Source organism: Phacochoerus africanus, chromosome 5, assembly GCF_016906955.1.
Source record: "Phacochoerus africanus isolate WHEZ1 chromosome 5, ROS_Pafr_v1, whole genome shotgun sequence".
Taxonomy (NCBI): domain Eukaryota; kingdom Metazoa; phylum Chordata; class Mammalia; order Artiodactyla; family Suidae; genus Phacochoerus; species Phacochoerus africanus.
The window spans coordinates 118,626,750-118,644,522 of NC_062548.1; the positions used below are offsets into that span (position 1 = coordinate 118,626,750).

Here is a 17,773-nt window from a genome sequence, read left to right on the forward strand (position 1 = left end):
AGGGGCCTAATCAGAGCTGTAGCCGCCGGCCTACGCCAGAGGCACAGCAACGCGGGATCCGAGCCATGTCTGCAACCTACACCGCAGCTCACGGCAACGCCGGATCGTTAACCCACTGAGCAAGGCCAGGGATCAAACCCGCAAACTCATGGTTCCTAGTCGGATTCGTTAACCACTGCGCCACGACGGGAACTCCGAAAATATTTTTAAAAAAATTATAAATCCCCAGGTAGGATGGCCACTGACATAGCTTCATTTTCCCTTTAACTTTGTCTGAAATCACCATCTTTCAGCCACAATGGCTATCATCCCCCACTGCCAGCTTCCGGATCTTCTACACCAGGAGTAGGCAAACTGGTTTCTGGGCCAAATAGGGTCCACCACCTAGTTTTGTACGCCCCATGAGCCAAGAATGGTTTTTACATTTTTAAATGGTTTTAAAAAATCAAAAGAATAATGTTTCATGACAAAAGTGAACTATAAGAAATTAAATTTCAAAGTCTATAAACAAAATTTTGTCAGAATACAATCATGTTCATTTGTTTACATATTGTCTATGGCTGCTTTTGCATTGCACCAGCTTAGCTGAGTAGTTGCTGCATGACCAGCAATGCCTGAAGTATTACTATATGGTCCTTTACAGAAAAAGTCTGCCAACCCCTACTCTGTTCATATTCTTCTCCCCCTCCTTTCCTGTCAATTCATGCCTGTACCCCCAAAATAAGCTCAGAACCCACATATGAGAAATATCACTTTTACTTCTTTGAAAAATACCCTATTCAAAATCCTCTATATTGTTTTGTAAAGCACTAAGTACTTTTTATGTATTTGGTTTCCTAATTTAGCAGTAAGTTTTCTAAGAAAGGGATTGTTCCTACCATTCATCAATAAAATCTGTAGTAAAAGAGCTAAAGCTAAGGAAACACCTCTGACTCCTAAAGTAAAGACCAAAGTGTGTGTGTGGTAAGAATCAACTGGAAATTGAAAATGCATATATCCATTACTCTTTTGTTTTTTATTAAAGAGAGAAACATTAATTTAACTTGTCTACTTTCTAAAAATAAGTGTTTATTTTCTTGGATTATAAAATGAATCAAGGATAGGAAATAAAAATGTACTTAATTATCGACAAAATTTTTCTAAAATTAGTAATCTGTTTTGGCCTCATCTTTCCCCTAAATCAGTAGTTTTCAAATTTTTTTGATTGAAGGATCCTTTTACCCTTTAAAAGATTATCGAGAACTCCAACGAGGTTTTATTTATGTGAGTTATCAGTATTTATTATATTATAAATTACCTTTAAACTGAGAAATTTTTAGGATATTTACTAGCCCTTTAATAACCCTTTTATTTCTTTACCACAAATACGAGCACTAAAGGCAATAACCTCATACACTGCCTTGATTACTAGTGAGTCACCAGCTTTGCCTGCCATTATTTTTGTACTCCCAGTGCAAATATCTACACATTATAAAAGGCAATTAACACTTTAACACTTCAGTATTTTTTTTTTTAGTAAAACAGTTTGGATGTTGTGGACTCTATGAAAGGTCTTAGGGACCTTGTTATACATTGACTTGTGGCCCCCAAATTTGCATGTTGATGCCCTAACCCGCCCCCCATATGACTGGAGATAAGGCCTTTAAGAATACTTAAGATTAAATAATATCATAAGGGTGGGGCCGCAACTTAATAGGATTAGTGCCCTTACGAGAAGAGGAAGAGACACAAGGAGTACACAGAAGAGAAGTCATGAGAAGGCTCAGCAAAAGGTGATCTTGTGTAAGTTGGAAGGAAAGGCTTTAGCAGAAATGAACCATAGAGCACCTTTATATTGGAATCCAACACCTAGAACACTGAGAAAATTAACTTGTGTTATTTAAGGCACCAAGTCTATGGCATTTTGTTATGGCAACCCAAGCAGAACCCCAAGAGCCCACAGACCATATTTGGGGAATTTTTGCTCTAGATGTATACTTATTACCTCTTTTTTTGCTCTTAAGGAAGAAGGGAAAGATCCCTTCAAAGAAGAAGATCTGGAGTTCCCATTGTGGCTCAGTGCTAATGAACCTGACTAGTATCCATGAGGATATGAGTTCAATCCCTGGCCTTGCTCAGTGGGTTAAGGATCCGGTGTTGCTGTGAGCTATGGTGTAGGTCACAGACATGGCTCAGATCCTGCAATGCTGTGGCTGTGTCACAGGCTAGCAGCTGTAGCTCGGATTTGACCCCTAGCCTGGGAACTTCCACATGCCACACATGTGGCCCTAAAAAAAGAAAAAGATAATGGAGCCTACAAAGGAAAATAAGATGATATCCAAGAACACTGAAGAACTGAAATTCTCCCATAAAAATGGAAAAAATAAGAAAGTTTAACTGATAATCCACAGAAGCTGGGCTTTCCCATCAATCTATACCTAGATCTCCCAAATCCCATGTTACTTAGACTTTACTGTGAAGTTTAAACTATACCCTTACTATATCACTGTTGTGAACTGTCATCTCTAATTCCTTTTAAACCCTTTGAGCTCTTCTCTCTTGTTTGATCTTCTAGAATTTGGCAAGGGATATTTACGATAAACCTTCTGCCAATCTTAAGAGCAATATTCTCTTCTGAGCTTTCAGAAACATTCCAAGAAACTATACTCTACTGGTTGTCATCAGCTTCTTCTCAATGTCCTTCCAAAGTCTGGTAAATTTGGACATATCTACAGCTCAGCCTTTAGCCCTTTTATTCAGTGACCATGTAAACATGCACAAACACACACACACTTATTCATGTACACACAAACATTCCACACACATGCACATTCTCTTTCCTTGGAGAAGTTCCTCTACATTCAATTTAACCTAAAAATCTATCAAGTATCTCATACATGACATCTCGATAAATTAATTCCACTAGGGAAAACACGGACATAAAGCTAGTTATAAATTTAAGCTGGAAACTATAAAGAAAAAATGATAATTTTTAACCATGATACAATGAAAAATTCCTAACAATAAAAACAATACCATAATTCTACAAATGACCCAGTTAACATCCCCAGAAAAAAAGTGCAAAGAACAAAAACAAGCAATTCATATAAGATGATCTGCAACTGGATGATAAAAATGAAAAGCACATCCAACCTAATTAAGTCTTAGAATTAAATTAAAATTATGGCAAAGTAATTTCTCATCGATCAGACAGGTGAAAGATTAAAGACTGACAAAATCCAGCACTAGTGAGGATCTAAGGAAATAAGCAACATCCCACACCATTGTTAGGAATTTAAATTGGTACCAGATTTCCAAAGCTGTCAAAATAATCAAAATGTACATAAAAAAATCAATCTGCTAAGAACTTGTCTTAATCACACAATCAAAGTGCATTTAATGAAGGCCAGCAGTTCTCAGCTGGGGCCTATAATACCCTCCAGGGACCATTCAGCAATGTTTGGAGATATTTTTGGTTGTTGTCACAATTTGGGTGGGAAATGCTACTAGTATCTGGTGGGTAGAGGCTAGAGATGCTGCTGAAAATCCTATAGTGCACAGGACAGCCCTCACAACAAAGAATTATCTGACCCAAATGTCAATAGTGCTGAGCCTGAAAAACCCTTGCAAAGGAGGATCAGGAACTCTCACATTGCAGCTATCCTTGCTCCTTCCTCCCCAGAAGGAAAGAAAATTAACTGCTACTTAGGTCAAGTTCTAGTCTAATGACTAGCCATGCAACTGCCAGATGGGGGACAATGGGCACTGAAAGGTCAAGCTGCTCTAAGGTTCTCCCTCTCCTGTATTCGTCATCCATTTGCTAGACATACACAGTTAATGACAGAATGATACGTGATTCAGCCTGACTTCCATGGAGTGGCTGAGTCAGAACACATGGGGTCTAGAGTTGTCACTAGGATTATCACGCACCTATCATGCTGTGAACAGAACTTGACAGTCAGCTAACAGAGTAAGATAATACGTTAAGTCTGGAGAAATGAGACAAAGGTGTGCACTAATTCCTAACAAGCCTCCTAGGATATAGAAATACAGAAACCAGTAACAAACTGGACCTATTGAGAATGCAAATTCATGACCTCTATTTGGAAAGCTGCCTGAATACACACACACACAAATGATTTCTGAATATATAGACAGTGCCTATGTTCAATTAAACACTTAGGTACTATGGTTAAAGTGTTCAAAAGGAAAAGAGAAAAAAGGAGATCTTAAATTCACCAGAGGTATATTAAGGGAACAAAGGAAATCTCAGGAAAGATGAGAACTGAAGTTCCGTTACTGCAACTGTGTAAATGTTCCCAAAAGACAAGAGTGTTTCAAGTGTCATACTCCAGGAAAAGCATCAGGCAGATAAGTAAACTCTTCCTGCCTCCAAGGTGTTCCTCACAATAACAACTCTTTCTATATCATGATGAAAGTGGAGTGGGTAAAGAGAGAGAGGCTGGGATACTGCAAAGACAGTGTAAGAAAATAATTCTGGAGTTCCCATCGTGGCGCAGTGGTTAACAAATCCGACTAGGAACCATGAGGTTGCGGGTTCGGTCCCTGCCCTTGCTCAGTGGGTTAATGATCCGGTGTTGCCGTGAGCTGTGGTGTAGGTTGCAGACGCGGCTCGGATCCCGTATTGCTGTGGCTCTGGCGTAGGCCGGTGGCTACAGCTCCGATTGGACCCCTGGCCTGGGAATCTCCATATGCCGCGGGAGCAGCCCAAGAAATAGCAAAAAAAAAAAAAAAAAAAAGAAAACAATTCTATGGAGTTCCCGTTGTGGCACAGCGGAAACAAATCCAACTAGGAACCATGACATCGTGTGTTTGATCCCTGGCCTCGCTCAGTGGGTTAAGGATCCGGCGTTGCCATGAGCTGTGCTGTAGATCCAAGACACGGCTCGGACCTGGCATTGCTGTGGCTCTGGTGTAGGACGGCAGCTATAGCTCCGACTGGACCCCTGGCCTGCGAACCTCCATATGCCGCGGGTGTGGCCCTAAAAAGACAGAAAGACAAAAAAAAAAAAGGAAAAAAATTCTAGCTTTGTTATTAACTAAATAAAAGTATCATGAATCCATAGTAGTATTTGCTTTTCAAATATCCTGTTATCATCTCTTACCACTAACTCAGAGAGGTATTTTCACTAACTACCCTAAATTTCATCATATACATGTAACCCTTACATGGATATGCCTCGAAAGGTCCCACATATACTAAATTTTATCAAACAAATCTTATTCTTTAAATATAAAACTGAAATATTTCATTCAAGGGAATCCAAGTATGGATCACTCTTTTAAAAATTAATCCCATCTTAACATGTTTTTTTTGTATAAAGTCAAAATTTTAGGAGTTCCCACTGTGGTGCAGCAGAAACAAATCCAACTAGTATCCATGAGGATCTGGTTTGATCCCTGGCCTTCTCAGTGGGTTAAGGACCCAGGATTGCTGTGAGCTGTGGTGGAGGTCACAGACGAAGCTTGGATCCCAAGCTGTGGCTGTAGTGTAGGCCAGTGGCTGCAGCTCCAATCTGACCCTTAGCCTGGGAACTTCCATATGCTTCAGGTGCGGCCATAAAAAGACCACTAAACAAACAAACAAAAATCAAAGTTTAATATATGGGAAAGCAAATATATAAAACACTAAAAAACACAAAAAAATGAATTAAATTTGTCCATACTATTTCCCATATTCCCTGAGAGACATACCATATTGAATAGTCAATAATAAACTGATCATGACATTTGCTGCACATGCTCAACAAACCAAATAATATCAAATTTGGCAATAGCCATGAAAATGGAAATCCCAATTTAACACCAGTTTATTATTGTAAGATGAACTGTGTTTCCTCAAAGACATACTTCTTTTAGTGTTAATTTAGGCTAACTTTGATCTTCCTGGGAAGGAACGTAAATAATGTTATGGAAAGGATAGGAATTTTACTGAGAAAACTGTAAAGAATTTGTAGAGCAGGCATGAAGAAAAAAGCACTGAGAAGTCTGAAGGGGGTGAAAAGACAAGTTGTTTGGGGGAGAGAAGATCAAGAAGAGGTAGCGATATAGCAGCTTAATGAGAAACAGGAAAATATGAGAAAGAAGAAAGATATTTAAAGGCAACTGAGGCAATTTAGTAAGACTTGCTGAATGATACAGAGTGTAAACTACTTTCTTTACCCCAACAGAATCTTTAGGAATAGTCTGCATTATTCGACACCAAAAAAAAAAAAAAGTATTTTATTTTTTATGGTTTTTTTACTTGTTTTCTAGTATGCAAGAAGTCTTAATGAGAGCTCCAAAGACAGAGAATAGTAGTCTAAGGCTCAAGACCAATTTGTACCCCCTTCAACAATAATTACATTATGAAAAAATATAGGCAGTTAAACTGAATTATAGAATATTCTATTTCTTATTGAAAAACAACATATTTCTTCAGGTCAACTAACCAGTCCACAAATTGGTTAATATTAGGTCATAATGAAGCCAAAGATGATGGGTCTGAATCCCTATGATCCATTAACTTTTCTATTCTGAATTCAAAGGCTCTATGCCTAAATCTTTGGTCTTTCAAATGAACTGAGAGTCTGCTAATGATAGACAAGAGTACAAACAGAGGAATGAAAAGTCATCACTACTATTGGCAAAATTTCAAATATATGTCCCACTGATTTTTTGAACCTAGGGTATTAGTTTGTGGAAAAGGTCAAAAAAACCATCAACAGTTTAGAAAATTATTCTGCTTCAGTTTCTTGTAAATTCTTTTAAAGAAAGTTCACCATGTAATTTTAAGTCTAAAACGAAGCCATGTGAATTAGTTTCCAAGAATAAATTAAAAACTACATTCAAAAATGAATTACTACTGGAGTTCCCATCGTGGGTCAGTGGTTAACGAATCTGACTAGGAACCATGAGGTTGCAGGTTTGATCCCTGGCCTTGCTCAGTGCGTTAAGGATCCGGTGTTGCCTTGAGCTGTGGTGTAGGTCACAGACGCCGCTTGGATCTGGCGTTGCTATGGCAGGCGGCAACAGCTCCGACTCCGACTAGACCCCTAGCCTGGGAACCTCCATATGCTGTGGGTGCAGCCCTAGAAAACGCAAAAAGACAAAAAAAAAAAAAGGAATTACTATTGTACAACTATAAATGTAATAAATTTATTGAGTAATAAAAAATTTAAAAATGAATTACTACTTATTATGCAATTATCTCATTTTTATGATGCCTAAAGTAATTAAACAATTTAACAGAGGAAAAGAATCTATGGAAGGTCCTGTTAATTGTTGACCATAGTAGAAGAGTTTAAACAAAACACACACGTTGTTTAAATTCCTCTCATGTTAGACAATCTAACAAAAGCAATAATATAAGTAGTAAGTAATATCAAATTCTTAATCATAATTGGAAAGACAGTACAAAATGTCTACTCTTTGCTATTTAACCATCTGGAACATGTTAGAGACTCCGTGAAAGCAAGAAAAATCTGCAAGTATAATTGCACTCTGGGACTACTGGCATGACATACTTCAATAAATACCCCTAATAGGATTCACTGATATAATAATTGGCACCAACACTGATGGATTTTCATTATTTGGCTATTTATTCTTACTGACTAAATACTCGCAAAACCCAATAAATTGTTCCTTAAATAAAAAACAAACAAAAACGCCACCCAGCAAGGGCAAAGTGTGACCGGTTGCAGAGGTAGAAGAGAAGGGATGGGCGAAGAGCAAAGATGTGCCAATGCCTGAGTTCAATTTGTACTTTCCTTCCCACTTTCTCTCTTTCTTCTTCTCTTCCTCTGACTCTAATCTAGCATGACTATCTGCACTCTGATCAAAAGTGACTTGGTTAGGGTTAAGGGAAAATGTTGTATCTTGAGTTGGCTAAATTCCAGTACTGAAGGTCTTTAAACTCAATTGTAACAAGGGAAAACATTCAAAATTTACTCTACTCCAGGTGGTTTTGGAGATGGAACATTTAGCTACCTAAACTGGAAGGGTTAAACAAGGGAAGAACCCAAGCAGCTAAGATTTTTAGGAGGTAGCTCTGACAGCTGAAGAGGGGCTGCTGTGATAGTCTAATGCTGATAGAACAAACAGCTGGACTAATGTAGCAAGAGGTGAGATGAGTGAGACACTGGACTAAATCAGTAAGAGTTGAGGGTAAAAAAGAGAGACCAAACTGTCTTCATGTATGAATTACAAAAGTAATTCATATTTACCATACAGAAAATACAAGTAAATAAAAAGAATAAAATATAAACTACTCATAACTGTTCCATCTAGAATTAAACATATGTATATACATACTCTTCTACAAAAACAGATACACAGCTTTTTATAGTTTTGTTTTAATGATGGTCAGTGCACATACTGTTTGAGGCCATTTTTTCATTGAATTTATATGTATGTATATATATAAAAGTTCTCATGTTGTTAAATATTCTTCTACATTGTCGGTAAAATATTTGTGTATGTATCAGTTTTTAAACAGGACAGTGGTGCAGGTCTTTAGATTAGTTCCAATTTTTTGCTATTAAAAACAATGCTATGATGAGGTACTTTTCTGGCTAAAATTTTATTTACATCAGGATTACAGTCTTTAACTCAGCTGTATAAACACCAAGTGTCCTATCATGGGAGTCTAGATATGTATTAAAGCCAATTAGCCAAGACTCAGATTACAGGAGATAAGTGATATCTGAGGGAGAAGCTAATGAATTCATACATATTAATTATGAATATGACACCCAAGCAGCTATGTCCAGCTGACCTCCAAAGTAGTGGGATATAAAGGCTTTTTGAATCACTGACATATTAATGACAGTGGGATAGATGAGATGACCAAGGAAGGGAGAATAGAGTACTAGGAGAACAGATTAGTATGGAAACACTCCCATAGTTAGAGGGTCAACTAAAGCTGGAAGATCAAAAGTAGCCAAAAAAAAAAAAAAAAGAGAGAGAGAGAGAGAGAGGAGAGAGAGAGAGAAAACGAATAAAGGTAAGAGGAATCCAGAAGTTGAGGGTAAAGAGACCATAATGTCCAGATTTGAGAATTATTTTGAACCTGAAAAAACAACCACAATCCTCTAAAACACAACAAATTCTTAGAGAAAAGTACCTAAAGGTAGTCAAGAGTCTGCTAAAATAAACCCCAATGAGGCACCAAGAATCTAAGATATCCCAACACCACCACGATCACTGAACCCACAGGCTGTTCATGCTCCACATATCTACCACCCTCCCCCAACTTCATGTCATAAAGGTCCGAACTGTTAAGAAGATTTCTATTTAAGTTAGAGGGACAGAATTATAAAGTGCTTTTTGTTTGTTGCTGTTGTTGTTTTTTTTGCGGGGTGGCAAGGAGGGGGTGGCCTAAAACTGTTTTTCTCTCTTCAAGGTTTTGGCCAGTCCGAGTATACAAAGACTCATTATCACAGCAAACATGTTCATGGCTGCAACTTCATTTTATAAATTTAGCTAAGAATCTTTTTCAGAATTAACTTTCATGAACATGATTTCATTTTTCACCTTTTTCTTTCCACCCTCCATTTACCCCTTAGCAACTAAGAGCTTTAGTCCCCCAACGACTGGTTTCCAATGTTTCCAAATATACACATCAATTGCTCCACTTTCCCCAGCTCTAGTCGGGGACTGCTCTTGCAAAAAACCACAGTCCTCATATGGATGCACAAGCTGAGCTGCAGGAAATCAAAGTACAGTCTTACATCAAGTAGGTATTTTTAAAGACCAACCACATTCCTTACTCCCATAATCCCTGGTATTATAGGAGAGAATAATAACATCATCATCTTTCTTCTAGATCCATATTCCTCCCCTTCTAAGGAAATCTTGATCCATTCTCTTTTTCTTATCCCAGTTTTGCCATAGAGTGATCTTACCCTTCCATAGTTTTAATATATTATTTTATTGGGAAGGAGCACTAGAAAAAGATGGAAAGACATCTCAACTCCTATATATGTAATTTTGTTGATCAATATCAACATACCAGAGCAATGTACTACAGATCACGTTAATACCACTAATTATAAATGAGCCACTCAATTTTTCATCACCTGCGAGAAAGGATAGTGAGAGAACAGGAAATGTATAAACAGCATGTAGCAATATTCACCAACTCACAAATCATTTCCAGTCTCTGAAGATCATTGCTTCTTCACGCCTCTTCCTCTCTCTTCTCCAGAAGTATATCCCAATGTAATAACAGTATGAACAACAAGCATGTAGGCCATGTGAATCTAAGACCTCCGAAAGTACTATGGGACAAAATTTCAACATTACATATAAAAAGTGCCATTTTAATTTTACTTTTAAAAACTGTCTACTTTAGTAATGGCTAAACCTAAAAGTAGGCTCTTAATATTTCAACAGTGACCTGACAAAATCATACTTTCCTGGTGTCTCTGAAAATGTCATTAATGTTGATGACACCTATTTTGTTAAAGAATGGGACACTGCTGTAGCAATAACAAATTTCTACCAGCCTTCTCTTTACCTCCTATCTGGATTTACTACTCTAATTCCTAACATCCTCCTCCTCCTCCCTTTGGGAAGCCATTCCTCATCTGCGACGGTTTGATTAAGTGACCCTCCTATATGCTCCCATAGCACCCTATGCTTACCCCCATAATAGCATCTAGCAAAATATCTGTCTATCTGTCTGGATCGAATCCCCTTTGACCACAGGAAGAGGACTATAAGTTCTTTGAGAGCAGGAAAGCTATGTCTTATTCAATGCCGTATTTCCAGAGCCTAGGTCAGTGCCTGGCACCAAGTATACTCTCAGTAGAGATAGTCAGCATGGCCCCTACCAGCACTATCAACTGCTCCCATACTAAAGCTTACCACAATCTTCTATATGGGAATCAACATAATTTTCTTAGGGGATACTTATAATCTAATACTGACCATACACTGTACGTCAAGCAGTGTATTATGGATTCTTCTTAATTTTATTTCTTCAAAATCTCTGATAAAGTAAAAAAATAATTATTCTCCTTTACAAATGAGAAAATAATAGCTCAGAAGATAAATTTCTTATAGCTATACAGTAAGCAGCTTAGAAAAGATTCATGTCTGCCTGTCTCACTATAGGTCAAGAATATTTCTACTATACTATTCTGCTTATCTAATACTTATGCTGAACCAACATAATATGTAATGATTCAAAATATATTTTTCTTGCTATATTCTGTAATAATAAATCCCCTCTGGGAATCAATAAAATGTGAAATATCTGGGAGACTATAAAGATGCTGGGTTAGGCTTACATGCTCTGGACTTAGATTGACTATCTGGATTCAAATATCAGTTGTGCTACCCACTAGCTGTGCAATCTTTTTTTTTTTTTTTTTGGTCTTTTTGCCTTTTCTAGGGCCGCTCCCGTGGCACATGGAGATTCCCAGGCTAGGGGTCCAATCGAAGCTGTAGCCACCGGCCTACGCCAGAGCCACAGCAATGCCAGATTTGAGCCACGCAGGATCCTAGCCGCATCGGTGACCTACACCACAGCTCACAGCAACGCCGGATCCTTAACCCACTGAGCAAGGCCAGAGATGGAACCCGAAACCTCATGGTTCCTAGTCAGACTTGTTAACCACTAAGCCACGACGGGAACTCCTAGCTGTGCAATCTTAATTTACTTAATTTCTCTGTGTTTCAATTATTTGTAACATGAGGATAGTAGTAGTAACTACAGGGTTGTTATGAGGAATAAATGACAGTATATGTAAAGGATTTAGACTAGATCCCAGTATATAATACTACTACTAAAAGCTAGGATTACTGCACACTACTATATATACTACCTTATAGTCAATAAACCTTAGCTATTAACATTTGACTATTCAAGTTTACACAAAGAAATTGTCAACTGCTTCTATGTGAGTGGTTCTCAAACCTTTAGTGAATCAGAATTATCTAAGAAGTGGTTGTTTTTTGGGTTTTTTTTTTGCCATGCCAGCAGCATGCGGAAGTTCCCAGGCCAGGGATGGAACCCATACCACAGCTACAACTCGAGCCACAGCAGTGACAATACTGGATCTTTACCCTGCTGTCATATCAGGAAACTCCTCTAAGAAGTTTTAAAAAATATCCAGAGACTGGGTATCCTGGCATTTCTGGTCTGTGGGTTTGGATTGGACTCTAGAAACTTTTTTTTTTTTTTTAAGGGCCACACCCACAGCATATGGAGGTTCCCAGGCTAGGGGCTGAATCGGAGCTGCAGCTGCCGGCCTATACCACAGCCACAGCAACTCAAGATCTGAGCTGCATCTGTGACACACCACAGATTGGAACAATCACCACCAGAAAGGCTGAATTCTCTTTTGTTGTTGTTTGGGTTCTTTTTTGTCTTTTTAGGGTTGTACCTGCAGCATATAGAAGTTTCGAGGCTAGGGATCCAGTCAGAGCTGTAGCCACTGGCTAAGCCACAGCCACAGTAACACCAGATCCAACCCACATCTGCAACCTAGATTGCAGCTCACGGCAACTCCAGATCCTTAACCCACTGAGAGAGGCCAGGGATCAAACTTGTGTCCTCATGGATAATAGTCAGATTCATTTCCGCTGAGCCACAATGGGAACTCCAAGGCTGAATCCTCTCATCACAATGCAAAGAAATAAGTAAAAAACAAACAAACATAAAATTGCCATATACTTGAAAATTTAAATCTACATCTTTAAATAGCTCACAACTCCAGAAACAAAAACAAAAGATTTTAAACTAAAGAATAAAACGATAATGAATATTTCAAAACTATAAAATGTCACGAAAGCAATACTTAGAGGAGAATGTATTCTCATAAATGCTTTTATTATGAAAGAAGAATGAAAATTAAAGAGCTAAATGTCTAACTAAAAAAATAACCTCCTCATCTAAAAATAAGGTAAAAAACACAGACAAATATTAAATCATAAATTAATGAAATGGAAAACAAACAATTTGATAAAATCAAAAGTTGATTCTTTAAAACAAGTAATAAAATGCCCTCAATGCGGTCAAAAAAGAAAAAGATACCTGTTAATTATTTAAAATGAAAAGGAAAACTTAACTATAAAGCAAATATTACACAAATAAGATGTTGTGAAAAACTTTTTACTAATAGATTTAAAGCAAATGAAAAAGGTAAATTCTTAAAAGATATAACTCATTAAAACAAACTTAGGACATATTAATGTAACTAACTAAATAAATAAATGCAGGAGAAGAGACAAACCTTTCTTATGGAAGAATTCCAAAAAATATATGAAACTACTCTCTCCTCTAGAAGGTAGAGCTTAATTTCCAGATTTACTTAGGAACCCTTTTCCAAAGAATTAAGTAGATAAAGAGTAATAAGGATTTCACAGCAGAGCAGTCAGGCTGTACTACTGAATCATGTGACAAAGGTTAACATCACCCGTGATGTGCTGGATATCATGTCCCCCTAAAGTGGTGTGATGACCACCCCCTCACGGTACTTCGGGACTATGGGACTTCCCCTTTACGGTATTCTTCTCGTCATCCCAGTCTGATTGTGAGAAAAACATGAGACAGAGAGAGATTCTATAGCACACCCGGTCAGTACTCCTCAAGACTGTCAAGGTCATAAAAACAAGGAAAAATTAGGAAAGTATCATAGACTGAGACTGGAGAAACACAGTTATATACATGATACTCTGGGTTGGACTGTGGACGGAAAGAGAATATTAATGACAAACTGCTGAAAGCTAAATAAAGTCCGGAGTTTAATAACATCAGTGTGTTAGTTCTGACAAAATGTGCCACAGCAACATAGGACGTTAATAATGCAGGGGTGGGGTGGGATGGCTGAGGGGTACACTGGAACTCAATATACTATTTTTTACAACTTTTCTATAAGTCTAAAACTATTTTTTTAAGTTTTGTTTTCTTTTCCACCACACCTGTGGCATATGGAAGTTCTGAAGCCAGGGATCAAATACTAGCCACAGCTGTGACCAGAGCTGCCATAGAGACAATGCTGGATCCTTAACCTGCTGTGCCACAGTGGGAACTCCTGTTGTTTTCTTAAAAAAACTAACTCAGGAAAATATGAAAAGAGTTAATACTTTTATACCCATCAAAGAGATTAAATCAATAGTTTAAAATCTTCTCCAAGGCCATGAGTCAGTTTTGTTTAGAAGTATAAGATTTGGGGACTGAGTGATCAAACTATTTAGAATTAATTCCATATGCACACTCTATTTTGCGTTTTTGGTATAAAACTGTTTTGTCTTTAAGGAATGTTGTATGGTATTATAGAAAATAAAGAAAATAAAGATAAACAAAGGAAAGAAAATCCAACCCTAGTAATTTTTTAAGAAATCTTCTCAGAAAGCAGAGTTGAATTTTACCAAAAAGTTTTCCAGAAAGAAGAAACATCTTCCAACTCATTCTATTAGACCTATATGACCTTAATACCAAAACCAAATAGTATTAGAAAAAGAAATAATACGTCAATCTCATTCTTGAACACAGATGCAAAACTCAAAATAAAAGAGGCATCACCCTCAACAATCCAAATCTCAACAAAGTAAATTAATGCAACAAATTTTATTAAAAATAGGGCTGAGAGCCTTTATTCCAACTCATAAAATGCATCAAATAGGAAAAACATTCAGCATTCTTCAACATCCATATTCTATTCACTCCCTAAAACTTAGGAACTAACTAGTTCTGTGGTTCTCAAACTATGTTCTAAGCTGTCCCGAGGTGCCACAGCAAACTCAGTGGAGTGCCACAGGATGTTTTCAATTTGATGTACAAAACACATCTGGCAGGCATCACTTACATTCTTTCACAGTTTCAACATTAAATCATACTGTATTCCTTTTGATGACCTCTTATCTTTGTGAATCTGAGTTTATGGTGGCAGTTGCTGTGATAAAAAGCAAGCATTGCCCCCCCCCAAAAAAAGGAAGCATCATGTGGAAATCAACATGAAACAAGAAATGAGAGTGGCAGTGCCCAATCTGAGTCCAAGATTTGAGAAGTTATGTGATACTCTCAGATACACACACCCTATTGGTAAGTAATTGTGGCTATTTAAGAATAAAATTAAAATATTACTTTTTGACTTTATGCGTATTAATTTTTTAAACAGCTACTAAGTTGTTAGGACATACTTATTGTTTGAATCTAACTACTTAATAAATGTAGCTACTAGGCATTTCTTTGACTGAAGGAGCGTTGCTGGGGCTCTGGCATAGGCCGGCGGCTACAGCTCCGATTTGACCCCTAGCCCAGGAACCTCCATATGCTGAGAGAGCAGCCCAAGAAATGGAAAAAAGACAAAAAACAAAAACAAAAACAAAAAAACAAAAAAAACTGTCAGGGAAAGAAGTGGGGTTAGGAGGTTCAGAGGATCTTTTTCTCCCAGAATTGCTTACAATGTACCTCCATTTCCAAAACATGCCAACAACTCATGCAGCTCAGTATCAAAAAAACAAACAACCCTATCAAAAAAATGGGCAGAAGATCTAAACAGACATTTCTCTAAAGAAGACAAATGGATGGCCAAAAGAACACACAAGAAGATGCTCAACATTACTAATTATTAGAGAAATGCAAATCAAAACTACAATGAGGCATCACTTCCACACCAGTCAGAATGGCCATCATCAAAAAATCTACAAACACTAAATGCTGGGCTTTTTTGGCTTTCCCCATTAGCCCCACTAAAACATTTCAAATCCTATCTATATAAGCTTAAATCTGATATCCGCCATAAATCCTTCTCAGAAAATAGTCTTAAATACTCTCCCCCCTTTGAAATTTTTTTGAAAAGAAGTTTTCAATGTCTTTATCACAGGAGATACTAACTAAACATTTGATGGTTAGAGATGATTCACCAACAATTTGATGTCTGCTATCTCTAAATATTAAATTTTACACTATTATGTTTATAATAAAAGTATGCTGATTTCACTAAGTAGAATAAAAGTCCTTAATAAGAAGGTACTATATTTTACGCCTCAGAGGAGAATACTGGAATACTGTAGTACAATGATATAGTAACTTTTACTCGACTGAATATCTATTGAGTCATATGTGTACATCATTCATCATATTCTAACCTGCCCACCTTCTATATTTCCACATCATTGTCAAAATTAACATCATTCTTACGGCACCAGACTGCCAATTTAGACAAAATTAGTATATCTCTCTCATTTTTGTCTCTAACATTAAATCATAAAGTTCTGTCAATTCCCTCATCAATGTCTAAGAGAACTGAATATTCCTTCTATTTATACATCTCTGTCCAAGTTCTCATCTCCTCTGCTTAGGTTTAGAAACCAATCTAGTTCATTATCCACGCAGAACAGTATCTTTAAGAAATGTTTTTTATTTAATCACTTTCCTCCTAATTAACTCAGAAGTTGTTTTTTTTTTTTTTAATTGCCCAGCTAAACAAATGTAAAATGTATATTCAAGGCGTCCTTCAGTTTTTCCCTGTCTTTTTCTCTCTAGGTCTCTCATAAGGATTTGGTATTCCACTTATCAGGATTATCCCCCAACTCCAGGTATATGCATAGCTGTACACATTCTTCAAAATTTGATCAAAATTCATATTCTTTAAGAATATTTGCCTTTAGGGAGTTCCCATTGTGGCACAATGGAAACGAATCTGACTAGTAACCATGAAGATGTGAGTTCGATCCCTGGCCTCGCTCAGTGGGTTAAGGATCCAGCATTTCCATGAGCTGTGATGTAGGTCACAGATGTGGCTCAGATCCTGTGTTGCTGTGGCTGCAGCATAGGCCGGCAGCTGCAGCTCCACTTCAACCTCTAGCCTGGGAACTTCCATACACCACAGGTGCGCCTCTAAAAAGCAAAACAAACAAAAAATACTTGCTTTTAACCTCATTCTGATCACTGTCCCCTGAAAATTTGCTAATTTATTCATTAAGTAATACTTGCTCATATGCTTTGTTTTCCGATGCTATACTTAAATACAAAATTGTATTATACAAATATATTCCTGGCCATACATATTTCTTTTTATATTTAACTTTCTAATATTCCTTATACTAATCTCAATTTTTTTCATAGCCAATTTATTAGAACACTAAACAGTCTTTTTTCCCCACTGAAATTACCTACTTACTTGGTACCTATAATAGTTAATTTTATGTATCAACTTGGCTAGGCCACAGTGCCCAGATACATAATCAAACACTGGTCTAGATGTTGCTATGAACTTTAGGAGAGGTTTTTTTTTTTTCTTTATGATAGTGACATTTAAATCAGTAGACTTTGAATAAAGCAGATTATCCTCCAAAATGGAGTTGGCCTCATTAGTCAGCTGACAGCCTTAAGAGAAACATGACTAAAGTACCCTAAGGAAGAGGTAATTCTGCCTGTAGACTTCTGCTTTCGGATTTCAACTACATCCACCCTTTGCCCAGGTCTCCAGCCTGCCAGCCTGCCCTGCAAAACTTCAGATATGCCAGTCTCCATAACTGCATAAGCCAAATCCTTAAAATCAATCAGTGTCTTCTTTCTCTCCGCTACACACACACACACACACACACACACACACACACACACACACAAGTTTAAAGTCTTGTTTGGTGACTACAGGGGACACAAAAACAGGTCCCTCATATCCCCCAATCAATTTATTCATTTTAAAAAGTACACAGTATCTGCTGTGTGCTATGTTCTGAAGATTCAAAGTTGATGTAGAGCCCTATTCTCAAGAACTTGGGAGTGGGGTAGGTTCAGTTAAAAAAACAAACAATTAATATAATATAATGAATA

The 17,773-nt window shown here is 37.3% G+C and overlaps 1 protein-coding gene across 8 annotated transcripts in view; it reads right to left on the reverse strand.

Annotated features, from left to right (window-relative positions):
* NCOA1 (nuclear receptor coactivator 1) overlaps nt 1-17,773 on the reverse strand; it is a 246,493-nt gene that overhangs the window by 126,531 nt on the left and 102,189 nt on the right. Inside the window, exons 1-2 of one of the 8 annotated variants that reach the window (XM_047782523.1) lie at nt 10,915-10,948; nt 10,129-10,262 (exon numbers count right to left, since the gene is read on the reverse strand). The exons of 6 other annotated variants lie outside the window; for them this stretch is intronic. The gene's annotated coding sequence lies outside the window, so the exon portion shown is untranslated. Of the gene's footprint in view, nt 1-10,128; nt 10,263-10,914; nt 10,949-17,773 lie in introns of those variants that run through there. One more of the 8 variants, XM_047782521.1, reaches the window with a different exon arrangement.